This window comes from Porites lutea, chromosome 13 (genome assembly GCF_958299795.1).
Source record: "Porites lutea chromosome 13, jaPorLute2.1, whole genome shotgun sequence".
Taxonomy (NCBI): Eukaryota; Metazoa; Cnidaria; class Anthozoa; order Scleractinia; family Poritidae; genus Porites; species Porites lutea.
The window spans coordinates 4,087,686-4,097,051 of NC_133213.1; the positions used below are offsets into that span (position 1 = coordinate 4,087,686).

Sequence of the window (9,366 nt, forward strand, 5' to 3'; positions counted from 1 at the left end):
ATTCTTGAGGCAAACTTAGAGGAAATTTGGTTAACCGCTATTTCCATCAGGGTGATATTTATAGCAAGTTAAACAGAATCAAGCATGCCTAATTGGTTTAGTTATACATGTGTAAAGAAGTGCTTGTTTGAATGGGAAGCCTCGCTTATAGATCTTTCCATTAACCGTCAAGTGGTGTCTATTTTTAACGCTTATGGTGTGACTTAGCAGGACTCGTCATTTTAAGAGGAATTTTTTTGCATATTAAGCAGAAAATCTGTCACGTATTCTTTAACGCGCCTGCGCACAACTGAGTATATATTAGGCAATCGTTTCTGTTAGCCGGCCAGCCAGTTTTCAGAAGAGAACCGGCTGCGAGTCATTGAAAATGTTGTTAAAAGAAAGTGTCGCTTTTTCTAGCTTAAAGGAAACGGAATTTTGGCGTGGAACATGAACGAAAACACCCTCGAAGACCTGCTGAAAATGGTAAGTTTTTTGGATTAATACTTTACTATCTGAATTAATTTTCTACATGGTGTCTGTCGAATTGCAACCAGGTAGCACAGTCCTATTTTTAATTATAAGAATGAAAAAGTTTTGTTCAATCGTCAATTTTCTTCCAAGAAAGATTTTCCCTGCCCCCATGTTTGGATTTCGCTGCCAGTTTTCATGTAAAAGTTTTGTTCGACTCAGACCTCCTTGCTCGGTAAGATTCAAATGCAAATTAATGGACCTAAGTGATTTTGCCACAGAAATAAGCGACGCGTTTTATTTAAGATGAATTTCGAATATTAATTTTTCAACGGCAGGCTGAGGTCTAAACGTTTTCCAACAATATGGTGGGGTTGTACTGGCCCCTAAAGTAATCCTTATGCTAAAATGAAGAGACTTTAAACGGTTGGAAAGAAAAAAAATCAGGCTTTCTTCGTTGAAAGGGTTATTGATGTTGTTGATGTATACCTAGCGACGATGAAGAAAAAAAAAAGCCCGATAAACTGTCGCTTCAGTATTGGTTAAAAATATTTTACTGACAAGGGAGGGGAAGGGCTTACAAAAACGACATATACTCCCATGGGGGAGAAATTTCCAACGAATGTCAAACTCAGTTCATATCCCCTCGAACCCTTTCTCATTGTAAATTAATTGAAAGGAAACAGATGCGATTCTCCCTCGTATGCACCGTGAGTGCTATTGGTGGAAATTTTGACAGCGTGTCATTAGGTACTGGGCTACGAACGGTCTCCATTGTTTTGTTGACAGGCCAAGAATACGTGATAGTAAATTTGACGTATGTGTATATAGCAAAAATACGCACCAATCATGCGTCGAGGATTCGCTAACTAATTAGAATTATTTATCAAATCTTTTTATCGCAATATTGTTTTGATGGATGCCCTGTAAAGCTCCTGTAGACACCTGCTCTATCTCAACTTAAGAATATTTCTTCAAGAACGAACAGTTTGTTTCCTTTTCGAATAAAACTTCGTCAACCGATGTAAAAAGAAAAAATGCTTTTGAAAATTCAAAGAGCCAGCTAAGAAAAAGCTTTTCAGATAGAAAAAAACCCGCCCAGTTCTGCCCGTGTTCAATTTATTTATTTTTTGATGTGGAGAAAATTTATTCCATTTTGCGAGGTTGTTTGTTTACTATTTTTCTGATCATGAAGGTTTGCCTTGGACTTTATACTGGCGCAGCAAAGTTGCCTTTTTAAAAAATCTCGATCTTTTTCAATGACACACTGTATTGGCAATTCTTGACTGATGAAAATCATCAAAAATAAAGTCTCCTTTGCAGACCATATTTTACAGGTCTATGTATTTTAGGTTTCGTTTAATACTTTGTCGTTTCCGAACTTACGCCATACTGGTTTGCGTTCAGAGGGGACAAGATTTCGCCAAACTTCGTGAAGTCGCTCCTTTTTTTTTCGCGTAAATTCTGTAGAATTCTGTCTCCGAAAGCACGTCAGACAATTCGCTTCGTCGAAAAAGAAATCAAAAACCCTCCGCTGTCACTTAGGAACGAGCGAAGGGGTAGAAAAGAGCACCAGAAAAATATAAGCTGTTGTTGAAATGACACCATAAAATACTGCAGGAGAATACGTTACTCTCACTGAAATATCCAATGTTACATCAACAATAAATGGCTGGTACTTTGCTGGCGATTTTCTGCCGAATTTGCGCTTGTATATTCGCTCGAGGGATCTGGCGCCTGAATGCTATTTGAGAGATTATTCTTAGCGATTTTTCTGGATTTTTAGTACGCATGGTCGATCTAGTTGTTGTAGTACAGAGAGCATGTTACCCGTTTTACATATAGCTTTGCAGCTCTCTGATGGGAAGAGTATGCACTGAAAATAGGTTTGCTACACATTTTACCTTGTACAATTTTCGCATGTTGTGTGCAATTTCAAGTTTTTTCGTGGGAAAAAGGTTAGATTCACCCAACGAAAATTTGTGATGCAATAATCTTTGAGGAACTTTTTTGTATGAAACATTGTTAACATTTAAAGCTAATATTCTACTGATGGAGACTTTGAGATGAAAATTTACTATGTCAGCTAACTTGACTGAAATCAAGAGGTCTAGCTACTGCTTTCTGCATTTAAACTGCTGAACACCCAATAAATTTTGAGAAGATGTCTGCAATGCAGCTTTGGCATCTTAAAACTGGGTATGCCCTTGGAATGATTATGTTGTAAGCTTAGCAGTTTAGTTAGCCAGGAATATAATTCACTGCATAACATAAAACATCATCCTTTCTATTTTAAGGCAAGTCTAGCTTGCTGAGAATAACCTACCCTCTTCAAATTTATCAGTCTCCCAGTAACTCTGGCTTTCACCGATGCATTGTTGACAGGTTTTGCCGTAGTGAATGCGAAAAGTCTTACATCTGATAGAACTTGTTAACTAACTTGTATCGCGAAAATTTTAAACCTTTCATTCAAGGCCTGACCACAGCGAACTTTTTTTGCAAGTAAAACGATTTAAGATTCGCGTATTGAGTATATATAGATGTATGTATGCGAAACATCTATGCAAGTTAGCTACGAGTTTTGTAACGTCATCTGAGTATTTGTAGCATATTATCGTGATAGTACAAGTGAAATAAACTTTTATTGCTTCTCTATAAATTTTGCGCAATATGGTACAAGATTTAATAGTTACGTTTATGGAAAATTTAAGTCAATAGAGTACATGGAGGCTGGAAGATTTGGGAAGATCTGGCAGGCCAATAGAGGAATTAAACATTTCGAGTGTTTCATCACCAACTTACATTGATTGCTAGGTGCCCAGAAAGGTAATCCTAAAATATATACTCTTGGCAAAAGAAAATAAGGTTTGCAATGACACCAAAATAAAGTTAAGAAGTTTTCTTTTAATTTTTTGTAAGAATCTGAATTGGTATACCTCGAGAATGTCTTGGAGAGTGGTCTAACAGCGGATCTTGTGGCTCACCATGTTTACATGCTTGAGCTGACTTCCCACAAAATTTCCAATTTGGCCTCCGGAGGCGCTGAATGTATTCTCCTAGATTTAAAAAGAGGAAAGAATAATGGCAACGCTGTAATAATATCCGCAGTAGCATCGCCATTTTGAACTTGTAACAAAAAAAAAAAAGGAATTTTCGATGCCTGCACAAAATCATCCGCCATTGTTGTTACGAAATGACGTGCAAAGTTGCTGCATGTGCAAAACAAACCGTCGCAAAACAAGTTTCTTAATTTACCTTATTCTTAAATATTTAGGCATTTTATAGCTCAAAATTCGAACAAGGTCGTGTTTGTACAAAATACTTTAAAAAACTGCGGGATTTATACCAATCCTTTTACAAAAACAGGCATTTTCACAACGGAGCGTTCGAAAAGAGTGTCAAATTGGAAGTGATTGTCGGGTTGGGTTGCAAGAAAGCAAACTTGTCTTCTATATCATTGCATAACGAAACTAATTTAAAGAAATCTTTTCTTTGAAGATAATTTTAACCCTTAAACATACTTTATAAGGGAATGAAAGTTAAAAAGTGATTGGGTTAGAAAGGGAAAGCATGCAGACAACAGTGTAATCTATGACACTTTATTCATCACCGCGAGTCGGGTAACACACAATCACTTCTGCTAAGTAGAATATTTTGCTTAAAGATGTTCTCGTCTTGGTATATTTACAAAGCATGCTGAAGTTCACTCCTACGCAAAGGTTAATCTCTAGTGTTCATTTGTTCTTCCGGGTATAACGTATGACCCGGCGAACGAGGCAGTTCCTCTTCAGTACGACATGTGAAAGACCAAGATCAAATCTCAAATCATTCTGATGTGATGGAGCTCGAGTCCCCAAAACCACAGTCCGAGATATCGCGTCGTCTTTGCACCGCATAGTATCTTTAACCTACATCCTTTTCCACAAAGAGAAGTTCTTGGTAAGTTCATGGTAAAAGGAGAAAAGGATAGCCTCTGTAAAGAACCTCAGAGAACGTCAACAAACATGACTTAACTCGGTTTATCATTTGCAGGAAAGCAGATAGAAAGACGACTACGTATGTACAATTAACTTGCAGCTACTACGTGTTAGCACGACTTAACACCACAAAGCTATATTTACAGACTTTCTCCAGGTTTAAACGCTATTTTTTGTCATCTTTTGCTTGTAAAAGGACGAAATAGCATCGTGCGTCATAAACATTCCGGAGAACGAAAATGAAAAATCAAACTCTATAGTGGTTTCTTTCCAATCTCAGGTTCAACCCCGAAAACTACACGCGTTTCTCTTTCGGGATAATGACAATAACAGATATTTAAACCACTTTCTTTGGCGTACCAAAAACAGTATTGAACAAGGTTTGTAATAAGCACAGGTTAGGCCGCTGTTCGAGATCGGTTAATTAGGATTAGATTTAGAGAAGCGCACGGCTCTCTATGGCACAGAGCGCAAATGTTTGGGAGTCACCTAAACATGCCTAAGCAGTCCTCCATGTTGTAGTATGCTCCCGTAAGCCGTTGTTCTTCTACGCACTATTCAAGAATATAGCGCAGCAAAAAGTGTTCTTTAGGTAAGCCTTAAATTAGATGGTAGTTAGTGTTCCTTCACTACTTATTTTCAGGGCGCGAGTTATTGCTCGGGTGGACTGCCCCTGTAGAAGTTTCAGTTGTGGTCAAATCAAGACTCGAAACGCAATAAATATAGCAATGTATACTATTCTTATTGCGAGTCCCTCTTTGTCTTCTTGCCGTCGTTTCTCCTGATAACTTAGTTCAACTTTATCACCGATTTCAGCCAGTTGCTCTGCAACTTCAGAGACGGTCAAGGAGTTGTTCAAATCGGCATTCAGAGGGATCTGTGGCAGTTCCTGAGGATGTATTGCGTAGCCACGACCACAAAATGATTCCTTGCACATAGTTGAACAGTTACTGTGTAAAATCAACTCTTCTTATTACGTAGTAAAAGGTCTGTTTTCACCGCAGCACTGTCAAGCAAAGTGGCCCTCGCTCTGGAAAACACGCCGACGAGTTCACTTCAAACACGTGGAAATGACTCACCGGCAATATTTTTGATATGGAAAATGTCACTACAGGCTGGCTTGCAATACTGCTGTTATAAACCACCGGTCGGAAGGATGCCTTATTTCGGAAACACAACCTTATTGGATGTTTGCAGCAGATGAAGAGTAAAAAGAATTTCGATCGCAAATGGAAAATTTGACAACTCGGCAACCTCACGCGGTCCTCAAAACTGAGTTCATCTTTCCCGTTCACCATCCATGCTAAGTAATTTCTATTGCGTGTGTTTTGCTTACGTAATTGTTCTTCTGCTCGATGATTGGCTGTCGGCCGATGGCGAAGAGGACGATTGAAAGAGGCGCAAACGCGAATAAAACTCACGAAATAGATTGGAGTAGGGAAATACTAATAACATATTGTAATCTGATGTCCATACAAAGGGGATTTTTCAAAAATTCCCCCGCTAAAAATATGGAAATTTTTGCCGCGCGATGTATTTTTGTGAACGTATGCTCTGTTGAAGAATGAACTTGTCGTGACATAAGGTGCTAGTTTCAAGGATGTCTAGTCTTTATGAAAATCATGCAATGAGCTGCATTATGAGGCAACAGATTTTTAATAAACATATATGATTTTCGGAGAGTTTTGAACTGTTGATTTTTTCTATTTAAAATTCTCGGGCAGCACATTGAATTGACCCAGCGTACCCATGCAAGCAGCAGTTAGGAAAAAGAGGGAGATAAGCATTGAATAAATTAAAAGAAAATTCAGTCGTGCATGGATGCAAGAGACGGCGATAGAAAGGAGGGGCAGCAGGGTGTCTCGAGTCAAAGAAGGGTGTGAAGACTTTAGAAAATCTCACACGTTTCCCTTGCGTTTCTTTCTACACGTGCCCTCACACTGGTACATGCCCTGTCGTGCTGTGAAAGCCGCCTGCAAGCAATACATGTCATGTTTATGAATAATTCACGCAACAGCGGATTTTGCGCGAGTTCACGCGAGAAGCATTTAGGCATTTCTTTGATGCTGTTAGCACATTTTAAGGGATTTTTGCCAGTGCAACAAAGGATTATGAAAGCTTTTTAGAAACGAAAAGTTTGTTTGTACTTGGCCAAAAGACTTCCCCGCTCGCCGAAAATCCCCGAAGAGACAGTCTAAAAGGTAGAAATTGCAAAATTTAAAATGAAACAACCCTCGGGCAGACTTCGAGCGAGATGAATCGCTTTTGATCGAGAATAGATTTTCCTTTGATTGTGAGATAACCATCGAACTTAAATAACCGTTGCCAAGAACTAGTTGATCTGCACTAAGATCTGCATTTGCCGATCGAGTGACAAGCAGCAGTTTTTAAATTAACGTTGCTAATTTACATATGCACAACTGAGCTTGGCATGGACTTGTATAATTACCCACCTAGGTATTAAGCGACATGATGCAGTTAAGGCAATCTTGCTTTAATAAATTTTCAGAATCAAACCTAGGAAATACAATGGAAAAAACGATTGTTTTGGCTGGAATCTCAAGCTGATTCTAGGTCCTTTATAGCCTGAAACAAAATTCTTTACAATGCTAAGTAATGTAGTGTTTTTTTCTTTCTCCTTCCTCTTTATTATATTTTTATTCAGATTTTTGCCTAAATAATCCTTTATCTGCCAGAAATTCATAATAAGGCCCTTAGGTTCTTTGACCAAACTAAGATGTTTAAAAGAATGATTTCTCGTACACTAAATTTTCAAATATATGGCTGGAAAAAATCGCGTCAGAAAATGATCGCAACTTTTTTCTGGATTCATTTCTTGATTGCGCTTCTCACTGTGCAAGCGTTATTGCTTTTCCCTCCAACTAGATAATTTTGTCTCATTTTGAGAAAGAAATACTAATTTCTTCTTATTAAAGACAATATTTGAATCATAACTCTACAAACAAATTTAGCCGGCATTGCTTTCCTTTCCTCTTAAATTGTAAACTAAATTGAACAAAAAGTCAAGGCGTCCTTGGTAATTTTTTTTTTCGGAGATAATAAGAAAATAATGAACTTGGCGTATTGATATTTAAATATCTGGAAGTTACTTAAACAATCCTGTAAAAAGACGTAAATTGCGGTTTTTTGGAAGGTCTTAAAAGCTTTGTTCGTAATAACTAAGAAATTTAGCAGCAAGCTGTATTGATGGGCACAAAGAAATTTATTCTTCCTGTTGCGATTTCGGTGAACTAAGTACGCTAATTAACGATTGCAATGTAGTGCAATATCATACAGTGTATACTTAACGAAAAAGTTTAATAAGCAACTCTCTCCAATTGTTATCTGCGATCGTCGGTATTATAATTATACAATGTAGTTCCTTTGATCCCTCAAAAAAGGCCTCCTGTTCGGGGCTTCAAGAAAATGCCAACGGCAACCTTGTCTCAAATGCCGCTAGAAACAAATTTCAATAGCAAAATTAAGTTGAAATTTTTTTAAATTTGCTCAAAATGTCTTCAGTGACGGAAGATTATTCATTAGTCTACGGTGATTATTCATAGAAAGAGTATTTAAGGTCTCAGAAAGAAAGGAAAATAATCAACTTGTCATCGCATAGAGGAAAGGTGCCAGAAACTAATTATCCTATCCTACTCTTTTGTCAAAGTGTTGAAGTATGATGCGATGAGCACTGATTCACAACACCAATCGAAAACGATCAAAGCTGTTTTAAGATAACTACTGACATGAAGCATATACCAAACCAAGTAGATACAGATATGGAAGTGTCAAAAAGCCAATTTAGTTTTATTCTTTTAAAATACAATCTGAGGCTTGGATGCTGAAAAAAGAACAGAGAAAATTATCGGAGAAAATCTTTTGAAAAAAAAGAAAAAGAAGCGGGGAATAGAATTTAAACCACCGGGTTAGCACTAATCGACTTTCGAACAACTGGGCTCAGATAGTTATGAGATGAGAGAGAGATCAAGAGAGAGAGAAGTTCTTCTGCGAGCGATCTCCAGCAAAACTCAGATGCTTTCTCTTAAGAAACATGTATTCCACGAATATTGACTGTTTGTAGTAGGTTCATCGAGTTTACATTTGACCTTTGTGACCGTTTGTTTTTTGTCTGTCGTTCGTAAACATTAGCTAAAACAAAATATCACTACCACGTCGACCAATCAGAGCTCTTAACCAGATTCTGGACCGATTTAACTTCATCAGTATGGAATTTCTGACGCTGAGGCGCAGACTTTCCTCCAGGCGAAACGTCGTTAGCGGCGAGGGGAGAGGAGAGATGGCTGTAGGGAGGAGAAGTCGTTACCTCACATTGCCATGGTAGCAAATTTTTGGATGACAACAAACCGAAAATTCACTTAAAAAGTAAATTCGCACTGTTTCAAACTTCATCAATCTTATTCAAGTTCATTTAATTTGTCAAATATTGGCGAAATTTTCGGATTTAATCCGAAAGGACCGTATCTGTGTTTAGACCGGACCGTATTGTGTTGCGTTCACCTAACCCGTAAAGCGGGCGCGTAAAATTAGGAAGTTTCATGTCGCACTCGTGCAACGGCGGCTAAAAAATGTACAAAAAATGCGTGATGCACGTGCAAAGTTGTTGTTTTTCTAATCTAAACTTATCGGTTTTTTTTACGGTTCTCGCTTCTGTCGCCGTGGTCGTAGTTTAATCTCGGCCCTATTGTTGTCAACCAGAAATTTGGTTACCATGGTAACTTGACGTCACACTTCTCTCTCTGTTGTTTTACTTGCTAGGATTTCACTTACCAATTGGTGGAACATCGGCAGAGATGTAACTGTTTGCTATCTTTTTAAAAAACTATTTGAATTCTAAAAATAATGGTCCAGTTGTGTTGAACATGGGCAGAGATGTAACTGTTTGCTATCTTTTTAAAAAACTATTTGAATTCTAAAAATA

General features: G+C 37.9%; 1 long non-coding RNA gene across 1 annotated transcript; it reads left to right on the forward strand.

The window, feature by feature from the left end:
• Positions 1-316: 316 nt before the first annotated feature.
• LOC140922223 (uncharacterized) lies at positions 317-6,158 on the forward strand. Its single transcript, XR_012164084.1, has 3 exons — positions 317-465; positions 3,162-3,276; positions 5,071-6,158. It is a non-coding gene; the product is annotated as an uncharacterized lncRNA (long non-coding RNA).
• The last annotated feature ends 3,208 nt before the right edge of the window (positions 6,159-9,366 follow it).